Genomic DNA, 24,784 nt, shown 5'->3' on the forward strand with positions numbered 1-24,784 from the left:
ATTTAAGCCAGAGCCAAGACTTGGACCCCCCACTTGGGTTTCACTTCCAAATATTGGCAACCTACTGTTATTCAGAATACCAGCCTGTCACATTTATACCGGGCTGGCAGTGAAGGAATTCCTGGCCAAATAGCTGTTTTCTCCCATTTCTGTTCACACCCCTTGGACTCTGGGGGCCATTTTTGGGGTGCAAACTAGCAGAGAATGTCAAGACTCTGCTTTAGTGGGTGCTGGTTGTTTTCTGCTATGCTCCCATTTGATTTATGGTGGGAGTGCACAGGTAGGGCTGTGAAATTTTGGCCTGTGTATTAAAGCACAAAATAACAATGTATTGAATTTTGGCTGCATAACAAAATAACACATAGTGATTAGAGCATTGTGCAATGAATACCATCTCACAATCCTTACCGGTTAGTAATGCATAATTGTCATCAATGACCTAGAAGGGATTATGGATCAATTTTGCTGCTAAAATTATATAAAATTATCTGTAGTGAAAGTAGAACCTATTCAAAGGGATCTGAAGAAAATGTTCCCATCACTCAATAAATGTCCAATAGCATTCAGTGTTGATAAATGAAAAGTAATGTACATCGGCCTGAAAAGATATAAACTTAAGAGAGAAACTGATGCCTTGAAGACAGTACCAGAATAAGAATTTATAATGGAAGATTACTTGAAACAGTACCACAGCACAAAGCAGCAATAAATAATGCAGTTAGAGAAAAAGTGTTACATCACCAGATATTTGGAATGTGTATCCTACAATGTTTAATTTATCTTGCTGTATTACATTGAAACATAAGTGTAGTAAATAGTAAAAGAGCAGAGGATAACGAGGCAGTGCTGCAGGTTAGACATTACCTGTAGGACCTGCCTTCAAATCTAACACAGACTACTGGGATTAAAGTTTCCTTTGCCAGCTTGTTGCAAAGAATTTTCAATGTATTTTCCAGCAGAAAAGCACCTGCAGCTCAAAACTGCCCTAAATATCATATTGGTGCAGTTGAGCAATTTTTCTGTTGTCAGGAGAGTTTAGCTCTGCAATTACCTAGGACAGTTTAATTTTGACACTGAAGGCCTAAAACGTGCAAGTGTTCCATTCACAGGGCACTAATATTCCGGAGCAAAAAGGAATCTGAGGTACATCCGCCAAGATGCATGCTGCACAGTTTGAACAGACTTCATTTATCCCAAGACTATTAGGAAGGGTGAGGGAGCACATGATTTAAGTATTTTTCATGATTAAGGAAAATGTGTCCTTAATTACTTCTGATTAGAAACAGCAAGAACAGTGGACTTGATCTTAATTAGCAAAAGACAAACTAATGAAGTGCTAATAGGAGGCTAATAAGTGCCCTCTAATTGTAAGGATGAGATAGTTCAGTCAGGTTTCTTTGGATGTTCCTGTTGGAAATTTGATTTTTTAGTATATGGTAGTGCACTAAGGTTAAAGAGCTTAGTGTTCCTTGCTCTTCACAGTTTGTTTGAAGCAATGTGCCAAAAATTTCAGGTCCATGATGATGAAAATTTGGTAGACTGTTTGAGTTGCAGAAAATCTTTTGCCACCCCTTCCCCATTATTTCTGGATGAGTTCTCATGCTACCTTGCTAGCTGGCATGGGCCTTACTAAGACTCCATGCCTTTGGCGTGCCAGCAATTGACCTGGAAGAGATTTATTATCTGAAACAAAAGGCTCTCTAGCTCCCTTAGGAGCAGAAGAAAAATTGTAGCAGATTTTTCCAGTGTTTTTCTGAGCTAGGCCTCACTTTTGCTCTTGGAACAGCACCATTTTGCCTCCAGGAAAATGGATCAAGCACAGTTGAAGATGAGGCTGTCCAAGATTGTGATGCAAATGATCCGATCCCTTTATTTGGGTTTTTGGGGTTGGCTTGGAGAGCAGTCTGTGCCTTCTATTTGCATGAATGGAGGTTCCAGTCTGTCTTTCTTTGCCAGCAAGTTTGACACTTTCAAATTTCGGGCTCAGTAAGATATGAAATCAATAGGCAAAAAATTCAACATACCAATGGTATAAAAGGAAATACAATAGCAGGGATAGAAAGTTAGCTGCTGGACAGGAAGCTAAGGATTAGGGTTAATGAGCATTACTTGTACTGGAAAAATGTCAGCAGTGCTGTACTCAAGGAGCTGGCGCTGACTTCTGGTTTCATTATATATAGATGATGTGGTCTTGAGCATTGGGAGAATAATCATGTTGTTCTGCTAATGACACAAAAGTAAAGGGTCCAGCAAACAGCAACACATTTTAAGAGGGAAGATAAAGTATAAGAGCATATACTCTGGAAGGATGCTGAAAGATGTGGATTAATAGATTGTCCTAAGATTTCAAATCCATAATTCCCTGAAATTGCTAGTAACAGGTAAGTAAAGCCTTAAAAAGGCAAGTGACTATTGGGTAAATAGGGCCATGGAAGTAATAATGAATTTATACAACACACTATTGGGCCATAGTTAAAGTGTTATGTGCAGTTTTAGACTCTCATTTTATCGATAGGTTGGGGTGAATTTTACAGGAGGTTGTATTTCCCGCCCTGAGCCTGATAGAAGTCAGTCAGTAGGTCACCGACTTTGAAAAGGCTGCCCTGCAGCAATAATACCCAGGGAAGCGGCCTTAACAAGGTGAGTGTGGGGCTTCTGCCCCTCATGGAAAGGCCTGAGAGAGCTGCCGGCCAAGTCCCAGCAGTGCCAAAACGCAGTAGTGGCCATTGCTGGGACTACAAAGGAGTGCCCAGATCCACGGAGACTGAACTTGCAGCTAAGTCCAGGGTTTCAGTGAGGGGGAATGGGGGATTGGGGACCATAAGGGGTGGGGGAGGTCAGGTTTTGGGGATTGGTGGGGTGGTAGGCATGATTTTAGCGGGTAGGTGTCCCCGATGGGCACAAGGAACCCCCAAAGGAGGTACCTGCCCCTTTAATTCCAGCTTATATAGCCCAAGTTGCAAAACCGGAGGGCTGCCCTCCTGCATTCCACCTTCCCCAGCTGCACATATTATTGTGGTGGAGGCAGAATGAGACCTTTAACTGGCCATCCATTAATTGGCCAGTTAAGAGCCTCAATAGGCCTAAGGGCTGGCGGGCTATCTGATACCTCATCTACCTGCCATAATATGGGGGACAGTTCAGGAATGGGTGAGTTTTATGTACCCGTCCGCCTGCAAAAACGCCAGCAGGGACCATAAAATTCCCCCTGATAAATTTGGGATTAGCTCAAAAGTGGACATTGCTGTATGTTCCACAAAGCGACTATTCGTAAGAGGTACTTTATTGTTGAAAAAGTGAAAATTACCTTTTTCCATGACCCCTATTTCATTACGTATTGTCTCCCACTCTGCAGCCAAAAGACTATATAAACAGTTAGGCACCTCTTAATCAGATTTCCCTTGTAGAAGAGAAGCATTCTTGTCACTTGATAGATGGAGCTAATAAATATCTTTCCAAATCTTGGGAGAATGCTAGTCTACCTCGTTATTATAAAATATTTTTCACCCTGGACTACAAGTTCCCTGACAATTCATTAAATCCTTGTATTCTTGCGATTTTATAAGATTTATCCAGATATGTTGCCAGCACTCAAACAAGGAGACAAAACATTTTGCAACATTTTTCTTCATTTCATCAGGATTTAAAAGTCAATTTATTCTAAAATTAAATAGCTTTTCTCTAAAAGTTCACAGAAGGCCAAAGCATAATTTATTTTGTGTTTGTATATCTTTGTAATCTCTCCCTGAGGGATCATGGATTTGGTGAAGGGTTACATCTTGGTTATTTGCCTTTCGCATTGAAATCGGTATGTGCTATGTTTTCTTATAATTAGAAAAAAACATGGGTAAATGGCCCTGTAGCAACATGATCATCTGAGAGTCAAGCAATTATATCGCCCTTTTTAGAGGTTGATGGACATTATTTTTCCAGATGCCTTCTATATTACACACATGGACAATTATAGTTTCTATTATACAAAATTCAAGCCATTATCCAGCTGAACAAAAAATGGATTTAGAACAGCATGTGACGTTTGTGTTTTTCTATTGGGTCCATTCATTGTTATTACAATCTTATATATGACCTGACTTCAGTGGATTGGTGGCTGCTGTCTGGTCACCCCAGGGAGGATGCCTAAATTGCCTAAAATGATTGGCTAATGTCAGCCACCAGTGAACAGGATGGCTAAGTGGCAGCTGCAGAAATAATTATGATTTGTCAGAAAGGTTGTTTCTTCAATATTCAAACCGTTCACCGGGCCTTCGAAACATCTACCTGTCTGTTGTGGGAGAGGGTACTTCTCCTTTCACCTCAAGGGAATCTTTCCCTAGATAAGGGGAGTATTTTCTAACATATTATGGTTTTCTCAGGAAATTGAGATAAAAACCTCATTCTAACCTTTTGGAGAGTTCGATCTTGACCAATGAGTTGCTTTGTGGGTCACATGGGGATTTTGCTTGATGCTCAGTTGTTCCGCTGGAAACAAAAATCCAATGCATATTCTTTTTTGTCTGACATGTTTGTTAATAATATTGGACAGGGTATCAGACCAATTTACTAAACTGAGAAAGCAGGTCAGTTAACTTTATGCTTCTGTTTATTCTCACACCACTCACAATAGTGAGTCTTTGGAACACTTCCTCAAAAGACTGTGGAAGCAGAGTCTGAATATTTTTTAAGGCAGAGCTAGTTAGATTCTTGATAAAAAGGTGAACGGTTATCAAGGGTAGTTAGGAATGTGGGGGTTGAGGTTACATTCAGATCAGCCATGATCTTATTGAATGGCGGAGCAGGTTTGAGGGCCAAGTGGCCTACTCCTGCTCCTAATTCGTGCTGTTTCTTTTCAAAACTCACACTATTTACAGCTAATTTACCTGACTAATGAAGAGGAAAGACAGGCCATGGTGAGGTATAATAAAGTCCCTTTGCTTAATAGGTAGCCATTCAAGTTTATTAAAACTATTTAGATGAAAAGCACAAACAGCATTACAATTCTCTTCAGGCAAGACTCTAGACTTCTGACATTTTCCTGCCTTCAGTGACTAATCTACAAGTATCAGGCATCACCCTCATCTATCACACTGTTCCAAAAGAAACAAGCTATTAGGGAGCCTGTAAGAAATTTGGAGTGCAGGACGGGTTTCTTATAAGAAACAGTAAACTCAAGACCAAGGTTAAAAAGCTCCGCCCCTAAGTTTCCCCACGCTTAGGACTAATTGGTCTATACAGTCACATGATCTGCATATCAGTAAGAAATGGTTTAACTTACAATCATTACATTCCTCCCTCTTTAATTTTATTTTACCCTCTTATTTACAAAAACATCTTAACCCATATTATACACAATTATATACATGCCATTATAAATTTAGTCTTTGAGGAGGTTTTCGGATTCGAGTAGAGTGACACAACTGTACAACTGGAGGTTCTTCCATTGGATTGACTTGAACAGGAACTACAGCTTCAGGGACACCCCTAGACAATGGCAGTTCAGAATCGTTTATTTCAACAGAGACATCAGATATGTCTATTCTTTGTCGATCTGGCACCTCAGGGGTCGAAGTTTCGACTTTGATTTCGGGTGGATTAATTGGTTGTTGGGGGGTTTCTCAACTTCTGAGATGATCCACCTGTTTTCTAACAATCCTGTTTTCCACTTCTACCTGATAAGATAAAAATTGTGTTTCAGAGACAATTGTACCAGGGACCCATCTCAGTCCCATTGCAAAATTTCGTACAAACACTGTCTCTCCCACAGTAAAGTTTTGACCTTTACTGTAAACGTCATGATTCACTTTCTGACTACCCTGGTTTCTCTCTGCCCTCCCCTCTAAATTAGGAATATTAGACTCAATCTTGTACGAAGTCGGCGCTTCATTAACAGTTCTGAAGGTGTTAACACAGTGGTCACATGAGGAGTTGTGTGATAGCTGAGCAGGAATCTTGAAATGTGTGTTTCTAATGTTCCCTATGATAGTTTCTTCATGCCGGCTTAAAGATTTGTACTGCTTTTTCTGCTAACCCATGGACAAGGGATGATACAGTGCTGTTCTGATATGTTTAATCCCATTTAGGTTCACAAATCTTTGGAATTCACTGCTAGTGAAAGCAATACCATTGTCTGACACAATAACATAAGGTAAACCATAAACACTGAAACTCTGGCATAGTTTTTCAATGGTTGTAGATAAAGTAGGTGATCTCACTTCAAACACGTCCATCCATTTGGAATGTGCATCGATAATCACAAGAAACATGGTACCTATAAATGGGCTTACATAGTCTATATGTAGCCTAACCCAGGGTCAACCAGGCCACTCCCACGGATGCAGTGGAGCTGAAACAGGTAACTTCTGCTGTTGCTGATACTGGAGGCAGTATTTCACCATTTTTTCTATATCACTGTCTATACCTGGCCATCAACTTCATGTGAGTATCTTCATTTTCAAAATACCAGGTTGCGCACTATGAAGTTCTTCTAATAATGCTTTTCTTCCTTGCACATGGATAACCACTTTTGCTCCCCAGAATAAGATACCATCTTTACAACTCAGTTCAGACCTACATACAAAGAATGGCTTTAATTCTTCAGGAATTTGTGCATTTGACCATCTTGTAATACTTTGTTCACAGACTCTTCCTAAAATTGGATCCTGATTCATCCAATTCTTTATCTGTCTCAAGCAGACTGGTGAGGAGCCCAGGAAATTCAACATAAGTACTGCCTCTTGAGGCACTGGAACATGTGGAATACTATCTGGCAAAGGGAGACAACTGAGGACGTCTGCATTTGCTGTATGCACACCTGGACGGTGTATAAAAGTGTACTCATATGCCGACAAAATTAAAGCCCATCTTTGAACTCTAGCAGAGGCTATCGGTGGGATTGCCTTATCTTCACAAAACAATCCTAAAAATGGTTTGTGATCTGACACTATGGTGAAGTGTCGACTGTGCAAATATTGATGGAACTTTACTCCAAATAAGATACCTGAGCCCTCTTTTTCAATTTGTGAGTAACCTTTCTTGGCTGCAGAAAGGGTTCTGGATACATATCAGCTTTTCAGGTTTGATTTCTGTTTTTTCTTTTTGTGTTTGCCACAGGGTTTTGTCTCGTCCTTCATTTTGATTTCACAGCTGGTCATATTTCTCTTTGGTGAAATCTTAACTGAAATCTGGTTCAGTTCGGGGGTTGAGTTCCCCATTTTGCATTTTGAAAGTTCCATGACTTTTCCTTCTAATGCCTCTTTTGGCTCCATCAACTGATTCTTCAGTTCTTCCGTCTCTTGTTTGTATCTTTTGGCTTCCTCTTGGAGCATTGAACACTGTTGGTTTTTGTCTTCCAACTGTTTCTTCAGTTCAGAGTGGCATTATATTCATTTGGCTTCTTTTCATGATTCTCCTGTGGAACCAATTCTGACCCGAGGGATCCTTGCTTCCTGTGAAGGTCATTTGGTTCTTCTATTTCATTCCAAAAGACACCATCATATTCCCTCATCAACTCAGGATTTCTTCTTGTCCTGACCTGAAAAATTTCTGACCAATTTAGCCTGATTTCCTTCAACCAATCCTGGCCCAGAAGACTAGGTCCTCCTCCTGTTACAATTACTACAGCTGAGCTGTCTGTTGCCTGTATGATAAAGGTACAGAGGTGATGCCTTTCACCTGTATTGCTTCTCCTGTACATGTTTTTAACTGAGCAGCAGTTTTCTCCAAACTCAATGGCTGGGTACCTTCTCTGAGATATTTAAAGATGTGTTCTCCCACCTCTGTGGTCAATGCTCTTGTGTCCACCTCCATGACCAGAGGCTTTCCATTTACTTGAAATGTAACAGTGATTGGTTCAGTTTTCCTGGATTTCAGATTGTGTAGGGAATAAACGTCAGCCTCAGTAACTTCTGGCTCATCTATATTGTGCACTTCATTTAACTTGACCTGCTGTCTGAACGGCTGTCTTGATCTAGCCCTGCACTGTTTAACAACATGCCCTTTTTTGTGGCAGTAGTGGTATCTGCCTCTTTAAATCTACAGATTCCGGGTGCATGATTACCCCCCACAATGGTAACACTTTAACTTCTGGGTTACTGGTGAGCTGCTTCCAGAATTTCTTCTTATTTTCCTAGTGGTAGGGACCGTGTCCTGCTTCGCAGTAGCCTCCCTGATCTTCACGCCACACTTGGCGGCAGGTTCCCGCCCTAGCTGCAAAACGGCGCCATGTTGCACACTCTGCAAAGCCTGTGAGTCCCTCTCAGCGCTCTCCATTGCTAGCGCGATCTGCATGGCACTCTTCAGGTCTATCTCAACTTCTGCAAGCGAATGGTGCTGAATGGAGTCATCATTTATGCCACAATCAAACGATCTTGCAGCATGTTGTTTAAAGTATCACTGAAGTCACAGTGCTCCATTAACTGTTTTAACTTCATGATATACATTGCGATTGACTCACCAGGGGTCCTTACTCGAGAGTTAAACTTAAATTTTTGCATGATCACTGAGGGTTTAGGCTGAAAATGTCCTTTCACAAGGTCAACTAGCTAGGTGAAGGATCTGAAATTTGACACATTCAGAGCCATCAAGCTATGGATTAGGTAATAGGTTTTGCTCCCACAGACACTTCGGAGAATTGCTTTCTGTTTCTGCTCCATCGTTATTTTGTTGGCTACAAAGTAGAAACCTAATCGCTCAATGTTAACCCCAGTCCTCAATGGCTGAGTCATATGAGTCAATTCTGCCAAAGAGAGGCATTGCTGGTGAGTATACTTTTTTCCCTCCCTTAAAATTCGAAAGCCAATTGTAGTAAACATGGAGTTCAGGATAAGTTTCTTGTCAGAAGCAGTGAACTTTATTTACAGGTGCCAGATGAGACTACATGCTTGTTCCAGGATCAAAACTTATAAGCTCCGCCCCTAAGATTCCCCATGCTTAGGGCTGATTGGTCTATACAGTCACATAATCCCAATAACAGTAAGAAATGGTTTGACTTACAATTACTACAGAGCCATTACTGTATCCTTATTTTTCACACATACTCACTGGAGATAACTTTGCTAAAAACATTATGGAGATTTACTTTGCCATTCGTGTTGAGCCTTTGTGGGTACTTCTTTTGAACCATTGAATTCTGTCCCAGCACCTCACCCCATCCCCGAAAGTTTCAACCTCATATATGTACCTCCTTTATCTATGATATAAGCCAGGTGTATTATGGAATTGAAGAGTATTATAATGAATTTACTGTACTTTTTAATGTTCATAGTTATTTTACTTCTGGGTCCCATATTGGAGGTTTTACCCAAAGTAACCTTGCCAATGAATATTAATGAGGTAGTGATACATCCTAATTTGAAAGGTTTAAGCCTTGGGCAGGATTTTACAGCCCATGGGTGGGTGTGCGCCTGACCCGATCATGCGTAAAATCACACGCGATGATGTCAGGCAAGCGTCCCGACGTCATTGCCCACTCGCACAATATTTCAGTCGGCGGGCAAGCACGAGAGTCGGCAGCGCGCCCGCCGACAATTAAGAGGCCTATTAAGGCCCTAAATCAAATAATTGAATGCTATTTCTCGCTGCCCATCCAAATTTACGGTTGGCGAGCGGGCAAATCGACCAGGGGGCCTTTGGATTTTTTATGAAACCTCATCCACAGGCGGGATGAGATTTCCAGCAGTAGCAAAAAAAAAATGTTCAACATAGTTTTTAACACGTCCCTCCTCATGTGACTGAGTCACATGTGGGGACATGTTTATATCATTTGTAAAATCTTTATTGGTAAGTGTCCAATTCTTCAGCTCCCTGAGACACCTCTGTGCTCTCAGGGAGCTGCCAGCGTGCTATCCCCCATGCATGCACAGACTTCCGCACTCACCCTCATCCCGCCCCCACCCCAGCAGTGCTGAGCGTTTCAGTGCGCCTTTCACGCTGGCTGACCATTAATTAGCCAGCCAGTGTGAAATCACGGTCGGGGCCCAATCGTGAGTGGCAGTCCATTTCACAGCTGCTCCCAGGCCCACCCACTGCACCCGCCCGATGAAGGGAAAATACTGCCCCTTATATTTATGGGTCCTGGAGGCACTGAGATTTGGGTATGATGAAAATGGTCATCGTATACCTGACTGGATTGAGGATCATCTGATTGCTGGAGGCATTATGTTTTCCATTGTAGAGTAGTTGGAGACTTTGTGGGTAGATATCTGTTGTGTGGCAAAAAGGTTTTCTGTCTGCATTTTTCCAAATCATTATAAATTACCTTTGGCTTCTGGTGAGGTTGAGATTAGCTGACAGCATTGCTGATAGTTGGATTTTTTTAAGCACCTTCAGTTCCTTTGGAACATGGCTGTTTCCTGTGGTTAAAAAAAATACACTTCAAAGAGAATTAAAAAAGGGAATTTTCATTTGAAATGAAAAAATAAAATGAACATTCCATTCTTCTTGCTTCTCTGCTGGTTTACCATTTCTTTCCTTGGAAATCTGTTATTTCTATACATCTTGGATAATGCATGAGTATGTCAGGAGGGAATGAGCACTATAGTTGTACATCAGCAGCATAGTTATTTTATCTCATCTTCTGTTTCTAGTTCACTGGCTTTCATCTTTCTCTTAGGCTAATCTAGGTAATTCTGACCTGCACTTTTGGGTTATTACTTCCTGCTGATATACAGACCTGACTCAGAATGTTCAATTTAATTATATATTTTGTTCCAGGTTTAGAATCTGTCCAGCTTTGCTAAGTTATCTTCAACTGGATCACATTTTTCCTTAATAAATTCAAGTTGGAATTTTCAAATGTGATACTAATCTTACCGTGTTACCACTTAGGAAGATGAGGAATGGCTGCCTTTATATATTGTGATCCTTTTTCTTTGTGATATCACAGCCTCCTATATCTTGTAGGTGCCTGACTAACCTCATGGTAAAGATCTATGGATTAGGACTGAAGAGAACTTTAGCAACAATCTCCGGGTAAGTGAAAAATCTCTTCAACTAGTTCATCTTGGCCTCTTTGTTATTTGGAATGTGTGCAATCATTTATTGATTGTCTTGATTAAGGTTTCTTTTAGCCGTATTCTACAGCATCTGATAAAGCGTTGAATTATTAAAAATGGATACAGACTTGGGGCGAATTGATTGATTCGGCAGCTTTTGTACCAAAAATTACATGTAGCAAGAACTGCTAAACTGAATAGATTTTTCTAAAGGGAAAAAGGTAAAACCTTGACTAACATGTAAGTTTTTGATGAAGGATACAAGCTGTCAGTGCTCCAGGCCTGCTGGATTTCTTGGATCAGTGCTATTTGTTATCTGAAGTAGACAGCTATTAGAGTGCATGAACTGTAAATTAGTCTATACCAAAGATACTACAATTCACATCCCTTCACATTTGTATCTACATTATCATTAACCAATTTGTTTTGAAGCTCCAGAGACCTGAGATGTACTGATTGGTTATCCTAGTGTGTGCAGGAGAACTATGATCGACAATGGAACTTCATGTTTGTCACTTGAGTGAGCATGACTTCATAACTCATGAACAAGTGGATTGCTATGAGTACAGTTAAGAGAGGAATAGAAGAAGTGTCCCAATAACATCTGTATTTTTTTTCTTTAAACCAGCTACTTACATATAAACACGATACTCAAAATAGCAGTTTTGTATGAACGCTGTGCATTACACTAGGACTCCAATTTTAACCCTACTTACATGCTAAGAATGGAATGGATGAGAAGTTAAAATTAGAAAAATCAAATTATCTCTATGTTCCCACAGGAAACTGGCTGACCACCATTTTTACATGCGGCTGCCTGAAGTCGCAGATGCACCTATAGTGGCAGGTGCCTAGTAGATAACTTCAAATTGGGCTTGAAGCCACTATATCAACCCCAATACAACTTTAACCAGGAGGGTGAGAAATCCTGCCAGTGCCAAACTCACTGAGTAAAGCTTAACTTCAACAGACATAACTAGAAGTTGGTTTGGTCATCAAGATCTATATACCATTGAATGAAGTGCTCCTGCAAGGCAATTCTGAATTTCCAGTTTGCTTATTTATGATTTATTTTGCACCACTGCTTATCACTGACATTGGTTTTGCTTCACTCCTTTGCATGAATTAAACAGTCAGAGTAAGAGGAACAGCAGCAGTCTGATGAATCAGTACAACCAGCAGCTAGATTTGTTAGAAGACAAAATATGAGAGGGAAGAGTGTCGTGTTTGTTGTATGTGCATGTTCAGTTGGTCTCATGAAAAGGTTCTAAGTCTTGTATGGTGGAACATTGTGTTTACTGATAACACGTAACCATGTACATATATATAGGGTATGGCCCTAGCTATGCGCTAACTCCAAGCGTGCTTCTATACAGTTCTCTGTCCAGTCCACAACTGGCCCTAGTCTAAGATCATGTCTCTCTTTACAACACACTGTGGACAGCCCTGTTTCTCAGTCCCATTTTAACCCTTGCTATGCCAGATACCCGTATACTTGTGTGAGAGGAAGGAGTTACTTGTAGACTGTTTTATACAGTCCATGAGTCTACAGGCTGAGAGTTATTTTTGGAGGGACAGTACAGGTGGAATCACTACCTCACCAGGCAACTGTTACAGACCTATGCAGTCTGTTTCAGCAGGACCTGTTGCACGTTGGATCAGATGCCATGCTTTGCCAGTGGCTCTCAAAGGCACAAACCCTTATTTTTTATGCCAAAGCCTTTTTCCAGGCTGAATTAAGGGTACATAGTCCACTTTTCCTAAATCTGCAATGTGCAGCTATATCAAACAGAGCACCAAAGCCCTCCTTTTGTCATTCTTTCATGTGTTGTGAGCATTGCTGGCAAGGGCAGCATTTATTCCCCATGCTTATATGCCCTTGAGAAGGTGGTGGTGAGCTTCCTTCTTGAGTCGCTGTAATCTGTATGTTGTAGGTACACCAACAGTTCTGCTAGAGACAGATTTCCAGGTTACACAGCAATGGTGCAGGAACAGCGATATCTTTCCAAGTCAGGTTGGTGTGTGACTTGGAGGGGAATGTGCCTGTTGCTATTTGTTTGTTGCCCTTGTCCTTCTAGGTGGGCGAGGAAGCAGGTTTGGAATATTCTGTCAAAGTGCCTTGGCAGGTTGCTGTAGTGCATCTTGTAGATGGTGCACACTGCAGCATCCTTGCCAGAGTAAATCCGTACATTATCTTTCAAATGGATGTCAACATTAAGACTGAGAGAGCTCTGGGATTTGCAGCAGTGATCGGCTTCTCTTGCATGCAGGACACAATAGGTGATACTCATGTAGCTTTCAGGTCAGTTATATGAATGAGGAGGGCTTCCCTTCCTTCAGTGTTCAGTATGATCACTGCAGAAGGAGAATGCAAGTCTGTGCCAGTTATGCTGGCAGCTCCCACAATTTCTTCATTATGCGATGCTCATCCACTAGCCCATTTGTCGATCCATCCAGATGTCAGAAGATGGCTGTTATGGGACATGGAATATCTTCTTCATTACTGACCAATAATGCCTGAGGAACAGTGATGCGATGAAAGTCGTGGGGCCATCAGAGATATCATGGAGTTTACCATGTGCATTTGAAGCAAAGTTTCAAGTGCATTGATTATTCTGGGGGCTTCCTCCAATATGGCCCAGATAAAACAGGTCATATCATTGTACAGGTTTCAGCAAACTACAATCTGACAATGCAAGAGGATTGGATACAATGGAGGAACAGCAACAAGATATTGCATCAGTAGGCCAGAAAAATTGTTTGAAAGCAAGGGGAACCTAAAGAAAGAGACACTGCAAAGCACATTGCAGCTAGACAAGCCAGGGAGAGGTGATCTCCAGGAGTAGCCTTGGGGAGCCTGGGGGCCATGCCTCCTAATTATGCTGACTCAGTTTCTTGCTGCGCCAATCCAACATTGAAATCTTGAAGAAGAGAATGCAACCTCACTTCAACAGGTTCATTTGTGCGTTAAATAGGCTTTGATCTGACTCACTGGAAATTGTGCATTCAGTAGATAGAGTGGAAGAACTGTCATTCATCTTATAATGAATCTCTGCAGTTAAATAACCTAGGTCTCATTTTGGCTCGAGTGGGTGAGCTTTGAATTGATACCAAAACCTACACATCAAAACTTGGCCTAGAGCTAAAGTCAAAGCCTGGTTCTTAAGATCAGTCACAATATCGTTCTCTGATCACTAATTCATATATAAATTGATATAAAAATAAATAAATTACATAAGTAAATAAATAAATAAATAATATTTAAAAAAATAAATCCGAATATAAATTTGTATGAATCCTTCCCCATGAGGTTGAATTTTTTTAAATTAAATTATTTCTGTGGTGACTTCTATGGTATTTGTATTATTGTATAGTGTAAAGAGATACATAACATTGTTTTTTAAGGTGAACTGAGTGAAATAATTCAGCATGCTTCTATGAGAGATCATGGCAACTGTTGTGTGTTTCCGAACGTAAAACCTTGATCAAATAGAAATGCACAGCTCTTCCGATGGATGTCTTGGTTAAACCAATTGCTTGATCTTACCAAACAGAAGGCCTTTGATCCAGTCCCTGATCTTTGGCTAGTGCCACCCTCAGTGCTTGTGGATTCAGGAGGAGAAAATCAGTGAGGGCTTCTGCTTCTGATCAGAATCCAGTGCTTCCTACTGAAAAGTGAAAGTACACAGATGATGAAAGGACTAGGCTTGAAGTTAATGCCCAAAAGATGAAAGCCTGTTATAACTCACTATTTAGCTTTACATAAAAGCCATTTGTGTGAGGTATTCCTGGGACATGGTATTAAAAATTAACAGGTGCCTATGGAATCATATTCAACATGAGAGCGGGAACATGACTTTCCTGCTGGTGGGCTGGACTTTTGAACCTGCGGCAATCTCAACCAACTTTCCTAAATTGACGTTAATGGCCATTTAGGAAAGACCCTGGTAGGATCCCAGCCAGGAAGAAGGAATCCTGCACTGCAAGGGAACTAAATCCTAGTGCAACACTACAAGAGGTAACCAGGAACCTAACAGATTAGAAAGCCCCAAAGAGGAGAAAAAAGGCTTTGGAACTGTAAGTGATGAGAGAAGAAGCCTTAATTAGCTCTTCTCCCTCCATTTGTAAACAGCCACTGCACCAAACAGTAGGGCCACGACCACCATCTTTCACCAGGGTGGTCCTAGCCCAGTTTGAATGTAAAAGCTGACAAAAAACTTCAGACAAGGAGGACGAGGATGGAGGGAAGTGAAGAGAAACACCACCCCAAAACCTGGCTAAACATTCATCTTCAGCACTCTGCATATTGGGAATTTAGGTGGCCTGTCTCATCTTCCATTATTTTCTGCATATTAATATTCCCAAAGTGTGATGCTGAAATTTGATCCCGCACTTCTTGTCCCAATGTGGTTGTTAATGGTTTGGCTTTAATACCCAGAATATTTTATCAAGCTACGCATTAAGTGTATACGTAATAAATTACTGACTGTACAAAATAACTGACCTGTACACAACTTTAAAGGTCACTTGCTGTAAGTGCTGTATGAATTGTCTCGAACATAAATGCAAATGTGTTTTCACAGTTTTATTTCTATTGTCTGAGTCCCCCACACCTTCTATTGTAGCTGCAGGCATTCTTTTTGCTTTGACCCTTTATTATAAGTATAGCATACTTGTAAATGTCATGCCCGTTATATTTAATGACTGTCTCTGCTGTCTGTAAATGAAAAAATCCATTACAGAATCTTCACATATAAAGATTTAAACAGAGACCAATTAACTATTGCTATTTACTTTGAGAAAATAGGCTTAATACCAGTGAAAGACATTTGCACTAATTTCATGATTCCTAAACTTCCATGCATTCACAACCTGTATCTATTGTTTTATCGATCGTAATACTACACTGGATCTTTTCCTAATGTAGTCTGGAAATCATGTTTGTAGGACAGAACTTCTAATTTATTGGAAACCATCAATGACTATTTGCAATTTAAATAGTTGCCATTCAGTGACATAGCTGAAATTACCCATAAATTCTACTTTTGAGGATGTTCAGACATATTAGGCTGAGAGAGTGCTATATGTGTGAAAAATCATTACCTTTGTAGAGTTTGCAATTTTCTAATTATTGACTAAGTGCTTAGTCATTAATGTTTATAATGGACAGTAATTTTAATTTACTGTATATATCTTAACACTGCTGTGCGATTTGCATATCTGAAAGTATAATTGACAGAACAAGGAAAATCAGTAAACAACATGTGTTATACTTGTTTGGATGGTACGGTATCAACCAAAGCTCAATGATAGCATTCTTGCTTCTGAGTCATGGGCCTGAATTTTACTGGCCCCCAAGTTTTTTTTAAAATTCATCCACGGGATATGGGCTTCGCTGGCTAGGCCAGCAATTATTATCCATCCCTAATTGCCCTTGAGAAGGTGGTGGTTAGCTGCCTTCTTAAACTGCTGCAGTCCTTGTGGTGCAGGTATACCCACTGTGCTGTTACAGAGGGAATTCCAGGATTTTGACCCAGTGACAGTGAAGGAGCAGTGATATATTTCCAACTCAGGATGTTGAGTAGCTTGGAGGGGAACTTACGGGTGGTGGTGTTCCCATGTATCTGCTGCCCTTGTCCTGCTAGATGGTAGTGGTTGTGGGTTTGGAAGGTGCTGTCTAAAGAGTCTTGGTGAATTGCTGCAGTGCATCTTGTAGATGGTACACACTGCTGCAACTGTGCGTCGGTGCAGAGAGAGTGAATGTTTGTGGATGTGGTGCCAGTCAAGCGGGCTGCTTTGTCCTGCATGGTGTCAAGCTTCTTGAGTGTTGCTGGAGCTGCACTCATCCAGGCAAGTGGGGAATATTCCATCACACTTCTGACTTGTGCCATGTAGATGGTGGACAGGCTTTAGAGAGTCGGGAGGTGAGTTACTCGCCACAGAATTCCTAGCCTCTCACCTGCTCTTGTAGCCACAGTATTTATATGGCTAGTCCAGTTCAGTTTCTGGTCAATGGTAAGCCCCAGAACATTGATAGTGGGGGATTCAGTGGTGGTAATGCCAAAAAAGTCAAGAGGCGATGGTTAGATTTTCTCTTGTTGGAGATGGTCATTATCTGGCACTTGTGTGGCATGGATATTGTCTGGATATTGATAAGCCTGGATATTGTCCAGCTCTAGGATTTCTGCATTTGGACATGGACTGCTTCCATGTGGCAGGAACGGAGGTGAAAGGGCGCATAAAATAGCAGTGAACTGTGTTGGGATGACTCCCTGCTGCATTCCTGCCGCTGGAGAAGTTTCCTCACTGTGGGTATAAGGCAGGCCAGGTTGCAGATTGGCTGCCTGCTTTGCAGAAATAGACAGATGATTTTCATGATTAAGGCCTCTGTTAGGCCTCCTAGCTGCCTCAGCAGTGCTCATCTGTACTACTGGGGCTGTTGAAGTTTCAGAGTTGAATGGGCAGGCAGCATCAATAGCCGGCCTGCTATCCTTAATTGGGTGGCTGACCCAGAGGCAGCAAATTAGTAGGCCACCTCCGGTAAAATCACTGAACTGGTCCCACTGCAAGGAATGGGGCTGGGACCCTCATTTGGTTTCATCGTCCTGGTCCTGAAGCCCACGGTAAAATTTAGCCCATAAGGCTGTAGCTTCAAGTCCTACTCTAGGGACTTCAGTGCAAAACCGATGCTGACACTCCAATGCAGTATCATTGGAGGTGCCATCTATTAGGTAGAAACATAGAAATGAGGAGGAGGAGTAGGCCATTCGGCCCTTCGAGCCTGCTCTGCCATTCAGTATGATCATGGCTGATCCTCTATCTCAACGTCATATTCCCTCTTTCTCTCCATACCCCCTGATGCCCCTAATATCCAAAAATTTAACAATTTCTTTCTTGAATACACTCAATGACCCAGTCTCCACAGCCTTCTGTTACAGAGAATTCCACAGGTTGACCACCCTCTGAGTGAAGAATTTTTTCCTCATCTCAGTCCCATACCCTGAGACTGTGGCCCCTGGTTCTAGACTCCCCAACCAGGAGAAACATCCTCCCTGCATCCAGTCTGCCTAGCCCTGTTAGAATCTTATACATTTCAATCATATCCCCTCTCATTCTTCTCAACTTTAGTGAGTACAGGCCCAGTCGAACCAATCTCTCCTCATACGACAGTCCTGCCATCCCCGGTAGCAGCCTAGTGAACCTTCACTGCACTCCCTCTATGGCAAATATATCCTTTCTTAGGTAGGGAGACCAAAACCGCACGCAATACTCCAGGTGTGGTCTTACCAATGGCTCTGTATAACTGCAGTAAGACATCCCTACTTCTGAACTCAAATCCTCTTGCAATGAAGGCCAACATACTATTTGCCTTCCTAATTGCTTGCTGCTCCTGCCAATTTACTTTCATTGACTGGTGTACAAGGACACCCAGATCCCTTTGTACATCCACATTTCCCAATATATCACCATTTAAGTAATACTCTGCCTTTCTGTTTTTCAAACCGAAGCGTATAACTTCATAGATGAGATGTTTAAACTGAGGTGATGTCTCTCTCATGGTTTTAAAAGATCCCAAGGCACTATTCAAAGAAGAAAGAGGAATTCTGCCTTATGTCTTGGTCAATGTTTGTCCTTCAATCAACACCTAGATTTGGGGAACCGGGACCCAAGACAAGGTGATGGATGAATGTGACTTGGTGCAGTGCAGGTTACTAGCGGCAGAGTTTTGGGGGAGCTGAAGTCTACAGAGTGATGGATGAGGGTTACAGCATTAGATAACTTTGGTAGAGGTGAAAGTAATGTTAGGAAGAAAGTAAACAGTAATTGTGATAAAGAAGGTATGACATTGGAAGCTCAGCTGGTTGTTGGATAGGAGGCCAAAGTTGCAAACTTCTGCCTGTAACAATGGCCGGAGATGGCAACATGGAATCGATGGCATGTGTACCAAATTTGTGGTGAGCATCTCAAGACACCTGAATCGCTATTAGCAAAGCCACAGGACATAGTGATCAAGGAAGTTATTGTTATTAGCTTACACTTGAAGAATGGTCACTTGGCTTAGGTGCTCGAGGCTAGAAATGTACCACACCAGATTCAGAAAAGGAAAAGCAGGGAAGAAGGGAAGATCAATGTAAATGTTAACTGTTGATTATTCTTGCTGCTTTATTAAATTTGAAATCATGACCTGAATCTTCCAAGGAAGTAATCATCATCAAATTGCTGCTCTGCCCAAGCTTTTCCCTGCCTTGACGCTGCTCTGCATTTGTTGCCGGGCCTCCTGAGCCCGGCTTTACAGGAAATGTGGAGCGCAGTGTCCCTCCAAGAGGGCAGTTGCAGCACTGTAGTGTCAGGTGGAATACAGGAATTCCAGGAAACAGAAATGTTTTACAGCACTAGCTGCCATATGGTAAGTTTAAATGCCCAGTGTGAATGTTAGTGAATGGATGAATGAGTGCATGGGTAGGATGGCAGGGTGGGTAGGTGGGTGAGGTAACTGGGTAGGTGCATGGAGGATTACGGTGGCAGGTGGGTGAGGTGGTAGGTGGATGGGGTGAGTGGGTAGATGGGTAAATGGGTAGGGTGTGTGAGATGAATCAGGGAGGGCAGTCAGGTCGGGTCAGGGGTTAGTTGGGTGGTAGGGATAGTCAGGTCTGGCTTTAGGGGAGTAGTGTGGTCAGGATAGGTGGTTGGGTCGAGTTATTGCAGTAGTCGGGTCATGGGGGCAGTCGGGCTGGGTGGTCTGGTGGCAGTTGGGGTGTCGAGATGGGTTTTTGGGGGTAACTGGCTGGTCAGGGGGTTAGTTGGGGGCTTGGGGTTGTAGTTGGGGGGGTCAGGAGGTAGTCAGGGATTGGGGGTGTAGTTGGAGGTCGAGGGAGGAATATGGGAGATGGGGGGGTAGTCAGGCTTCATTGTGAGTGATTTTGGGGTCAGTCCTGTAGTAACCCAGGAATTAGACAAATTTGTTTTCTGTCTAACTTTTTCTGTGTAGCTGTCTAGGTAATTATATCAGAACTGTCTGCAGTTTCCAACTCTAGCTCAAAGTCAGAGAAATTTGCAGTGGATCCTGGGGAGCAGGGGAATTGCCCATTGGAGTTGAAACTTCCTGGACAATTCCGACGGAGGTCAGCACATCAGGACTTCTTCGGGATCTCGACAGGTATCTTGGGTCAGATGTCCAGTCTCAGACAATCTGGAGTTCTGAAGATTCTTAAGCAAATCAAAGCCTTTTTTTTCCCATTCATTCATGAAATGTGAGAATTGTTGGCAAGGCCAGAATTTGTTACCCATTCCCAACTGCCATTGAAAAGGTAGTGGTGAGCCACCTTGTAGAACCACTGCAGCCCATGTGGTATATGTACACCCACAATGCTGTTTGGAAGGAAGTTCCAGGTTTTTGACCTAGGAAGGAATGGCGATATAGTTTCACATAAAAATGTTCCCCTAACTTACTCGTTACTAGATTCTTTACTCAGACCTCAAAGGACTAATTGTCACAATTAATCAGAATTGAAGACATAATTTGTTAAGTTTGCATTGCAGAATATAATGGGCATGCTACCATTGATTTCATGTCCAATAATGAATGGAAAATCATGGATAACATGCACATAATTTCCTGGTGTGCGAGGCTATCAGTTAAGGCTGCTCACCAGCAGCACGAACTGCTTAAAAGTATAATTGCTCAAATGGAGAAGCAAAGAGAAAGAGTGCAAATGTTGGGAATAAAAAAAGTATCTGAAAAGGCAGGGATTGGTTGCTGTTTCAGATGGCATCATTCAACAGAACTCAGACTGCTGAGGAGTTAACTGCTGAGAAGTGTTATCTTTACTCAGATGGTAGCACCCTCCCCTCAGAGATTCTGATTCATGCCCCAGTTCAAATCCTCAGTACATAATTGAGACTGACTCTCATTGCAGTGTGAGGGAGTGCTAAACTTTTGATGTTGCCCACATTTGGATGAAATGTTAAACTGAGGCCAGTGCCTACTTATTCCCGTGGAGTAAAGACTTCTACTTTTGTAATTATAGTTTTGATAACTGTAGGACTGTAGCTTTAAGAATAATCCTGTATTGTAAGATCACATGATCTATGTAAACAAATGAGTTAGCAGCACGGGGAACCTCTAGGAGGGAGTTCTTCTTTAGTTATCGAGTTAGATTCACACATGTAGATGCTGCTGCTGTCTCGTAAATAAAGTTCAATGTTTCCACCAAGAAAAGTTGCCTGGAAAATCAACTCTATAACAAACTGGCGACAAGGATAAATCAGGTCTGGCGCTGTCCCTTGCCTAGCAATTCTGAGTATCTAAGATAATTAAAAAGAAAGGAAGGTATACTCATCCGAGATGCCACAATTTGGCAGAATCGATCCCTTTGAGCCAGCCACTGATGACTGATCTCAATATATAGAACGTCTTCAGTCTACTTTCAAGCCAATGAAATCACAGGGGAGGAAATGAGGAGAGTGGTTCTCCTGAGTATTTGTGGGAGCAAAATCTACAGTTTAATTTGAAGCTTGACGGCCTCCAGTGCCCCAGATTCAAAGACATTCAGTGTATTAGTAGACCTTGTTAAGCAACATTTTCAACCCAACCCCTCAGTCACAATGCAGAGTTTCAGGTTCAATTTACGGAAAAAAACCCAGGGAGAGGCCATTGCTACCTACGTGGTGAAATTAAAACAACTAATAGAATATTGTGATTTTGGTGAAACCCTGAATGACATGCTCTGGGATCGTTTGATCATGCTATGCAGGAGGATGCTATTCAGTGAAGATTGCTGGCTGAAGTGGGTCTTGATTTTAAGAAAGCATTAAAAATAGTGCTTGCAATGGAAAGCGCTGTAAGGGATTCACAAGCAATTCAAGGTGCACAAAATGGTGCCATTTTCCTAGATAGGTGGGAACGGTCAGCGGAAAGTGGCGTGAAAAGCTGGGACTCCTCCGTGAAGTGGGAAACAGCTCCCACTAACTGAAAATTAAGAGGAAAAAGCTCAGCAGCAAATTTGAAAACTAATTTTTATGGACGTGGAGACAATCATACTCCTAACGATTGGCAATTTAAAACGGTGGAGTGTTATTTTTGTCACAAAAACAGGACACATATTGAAACAATGCAAAACTAGGTTAAAACAGGCTTCCAGGCAACAAACAAAGTCAAATGAAGTCTACTGCGTGGAAGAGCCAGAAACAGCCAATTCTGACATTTATTCCTTTTTCAACATGAAAGTTGGGAAGACAGAGCCAATTACTGTCACATTGCAAGTGAATGGTAAACCCTTAAAAATGGAAGTAGGCACTGGTGCTTCTACCACTATAGTAGGAGAACACACTTCAGATATTTAAATAAAGGTGTTCGATAATTAAATTTGGAACAAACTTCTGCCAAGTTGAAAATGTACACAGGCAAAGAAATCCAGGTAAAAGGTATCACCAGAGTAACTGTTCAGTATAGACATCAAACAGTAAATCAGTGATGGCGGTAGAAGGTGAAGGGCCAAGCCTTCTAGGTCGAAATTTGTAGGAAGAGTTCCTGAGTTGGTAAAGGAACAAGGCAAGGTATTTCAGAAAGAGCCTGGAAGGTCCAAGGACTGCAACAGGATGACAAAGGAGTATGTAGCCATTCAACAACCTGAAGAAATGAAGACTGTCATAAACAACGACATGGAAGAAGAGCAGAAGAAGTTCAAGGAGTCTCGCTGAATGACAGAATTCAAGATGAAGTGAGTGAGCTTCGCAAAGAAAAGGAAAACCTGTTGAAAGACCTTCACACTAAGGATCCCTCAGGTCAAAGTTTGTGCCTCTGGAAAATTATGAAGAGAAACAGGAAGAATTTAACGTCGCCCTAAACAAACTGAAGAACCAGTTGGCAGAGAAGATGCAGCAGTGTTCAAGGTTCCAGGAGGAAGCCCACAGATACAAGAAGGAGACAGAAGAACTGAAGAATCAGCTGAATGAAGCTAAAGAGACCTTGAAAGGAAAGTCGTAGAACTTTTCAAAATGCGAGTCGATAATGAAGTTACGGGTAGCTCAATTACTGAACTAAGACAGGTTGAGATTTCACTTGAGAGAAGGCTGGCCAACAGTGAAGTCAAATACAAGGCCGAGACTAAATTCTGTGGTAGAAAGAAGAAGACATGTAAGAAGAGGGTGCAAAATTACTGATGAGGCACTGTCTTCATACAAGAATAAGCCTGATACTTCCCAATTTGGAGGGGAAGGTGGAGAAAAGTCAAGGGAACCAAAAAGCGACTCATGACTTGCATAGCCGTGAGCGACAGTTTACTGTTGGAGAAGTAGTATATGTAAGGAATTTCGGTGTAGGACCATAGTGGTTACCTGGTCAAGTAAGCTCTGTGACCAGACCATTGTCATACCACGTGGAAGTGGAGGGCCGGATCACCTGTAATCAGGTGGATCATTTAAGAAGGAGGGAGATACCCCAACAAAATGATGCTCCACCTGTAACCATTACTGAATCTGTGGTTCCTGTTGAAGTTGCTCAACGAAGGGTAGACATGCCCGATGTCTCTGTCGGAGTGGATGACACTAAACTACCTGTGCTTATGAGGTACCTGATGTTAATGCGGTTCCAGAGAATGTGGTTCCTGCCAAAGAAACGGGAGTCATGGAGCTGCGACGTTCCACACAGATCAGGAAACCACCCAAAAGACTGAACTTGTAATTTCATGACCTGTGTAAATATTGTCATGTCATGAGATAAATATCCTTGTAAATACAAAATGTATCGAAAAGTTCAAGGGGGAGGAATGTAGTAATTATAGTTTTGATAAACATAGGACTGTAGCTTTAAGAATAATCCTGTTATTTAAGATGATATGATCTGTGTAAACCAATGAGTTAGCAGTGCAGGGAACCTCTAGTGAGGAAAGTTCTTCCTTAGTTAGATGCATGCATGTAGTTACTGCTGCTATATTGTAAATAAAGTTCACTGTTTCCACCAAGAAAAGTTGCCTGGAAAATCATCTCTACAACACCTATGTATTCTTCGAAGCACATCAGACCGTTTTCCCAGTGTCCTGACTAATGTTCCTACCTCATCCAACATCACTAGTAACAGCTTAATTGGTCATTCATCTCAGTTATATTTTTGTAGATCTATGTTATGTGCAAATTAACCACCAATATTTGCTTATGTAACAACGATGATTATAATAATAAAATGTAAAATCCTGATGTGATTAAGGTGCTGTGTAATGCAAATTATGTCTCTTGGATTGCTTGTTTACTCTGGATATATAATAATTTTATATTGTTTTTAAAAATTCATGAGAATAATGGCTCTCATAATAATAATAGATGAAGGGATCATAAGAGGATCATAATTTTTTTATCTAAGCAAAGAGGATTGGATTAACTGAACATATAAAATCAATGAACCACTGTTATCCTGATTATCCATGTGCACTCTAGTGATGGACTGTTCGTTTGAAATAAAAGTTGTAAGCCAGTATGGTCACAGATGCTAACACTGTCAGGATTGTCACTCACATTCACAAAAATATCTCTAGTACCTTCTTATCATCCCATTGTGCTTCCGGAGAAATTTCCAGAAAGAACTTCAGAAACTTGACATGATTCAAGAATAAACTCGGAACTCTGATCATTTTCTTCAATAACCTGCAGCCAAATATTATTCAGGATTAATTTAACGACAGAAACTGCACATTATTATTTAATTAAACGCCAGTGTCGTAAACTATTAGAAAATGGGCAGTGAATGCTCTGAATGAGCATTGACAGGTAGGATCAGAAGCATGTGGTAACCCGTGGATGGA

At 41.5% G+C, this 24,784-nt stretch overlaps 1 protein-coding gene across 5 annotated transcripts in view; it reads left to right on the forward strand.

Moving 5' to 3' along the window:
* Nucleotides 1-24,784, forward strand: part of LOC144679833 (RNA-binding Raly-like protein) — a 1,075,847-nt gene that overhangs the window by 300,264 nt on the left and 750,799 nt on the right. For all 5 annotated transcript variants that reach the window (XM_078540665.1, XM_078540664.1, XM_078540668.1 and 2 more), the window contains one exon: nucleotides 10,897-10,965. The gene's annotated coding sequence lies outside the window, so the exon portion shown is untranslated. The remainder of the gene's footprint in view (nucleotides 1-10,896; nucleotides 10,966-24,784) is intronic.

This window comes from Cetorhinus maximus, chromosome 4 (assembly GCF_964194155.1).
Source record: "Cetorhinus maximus chromosome 4, sCetMax3.hap1.1, whole genome shotgun sequence".
Classification (NCBI taxonomy): domain Eukaryota; kingdom Metazoa; phylum Chordata; class Chondrichthyes; order Lamniformes; family Cetorhinidae; genus Cetorhinus; species Cetorhinus maximus.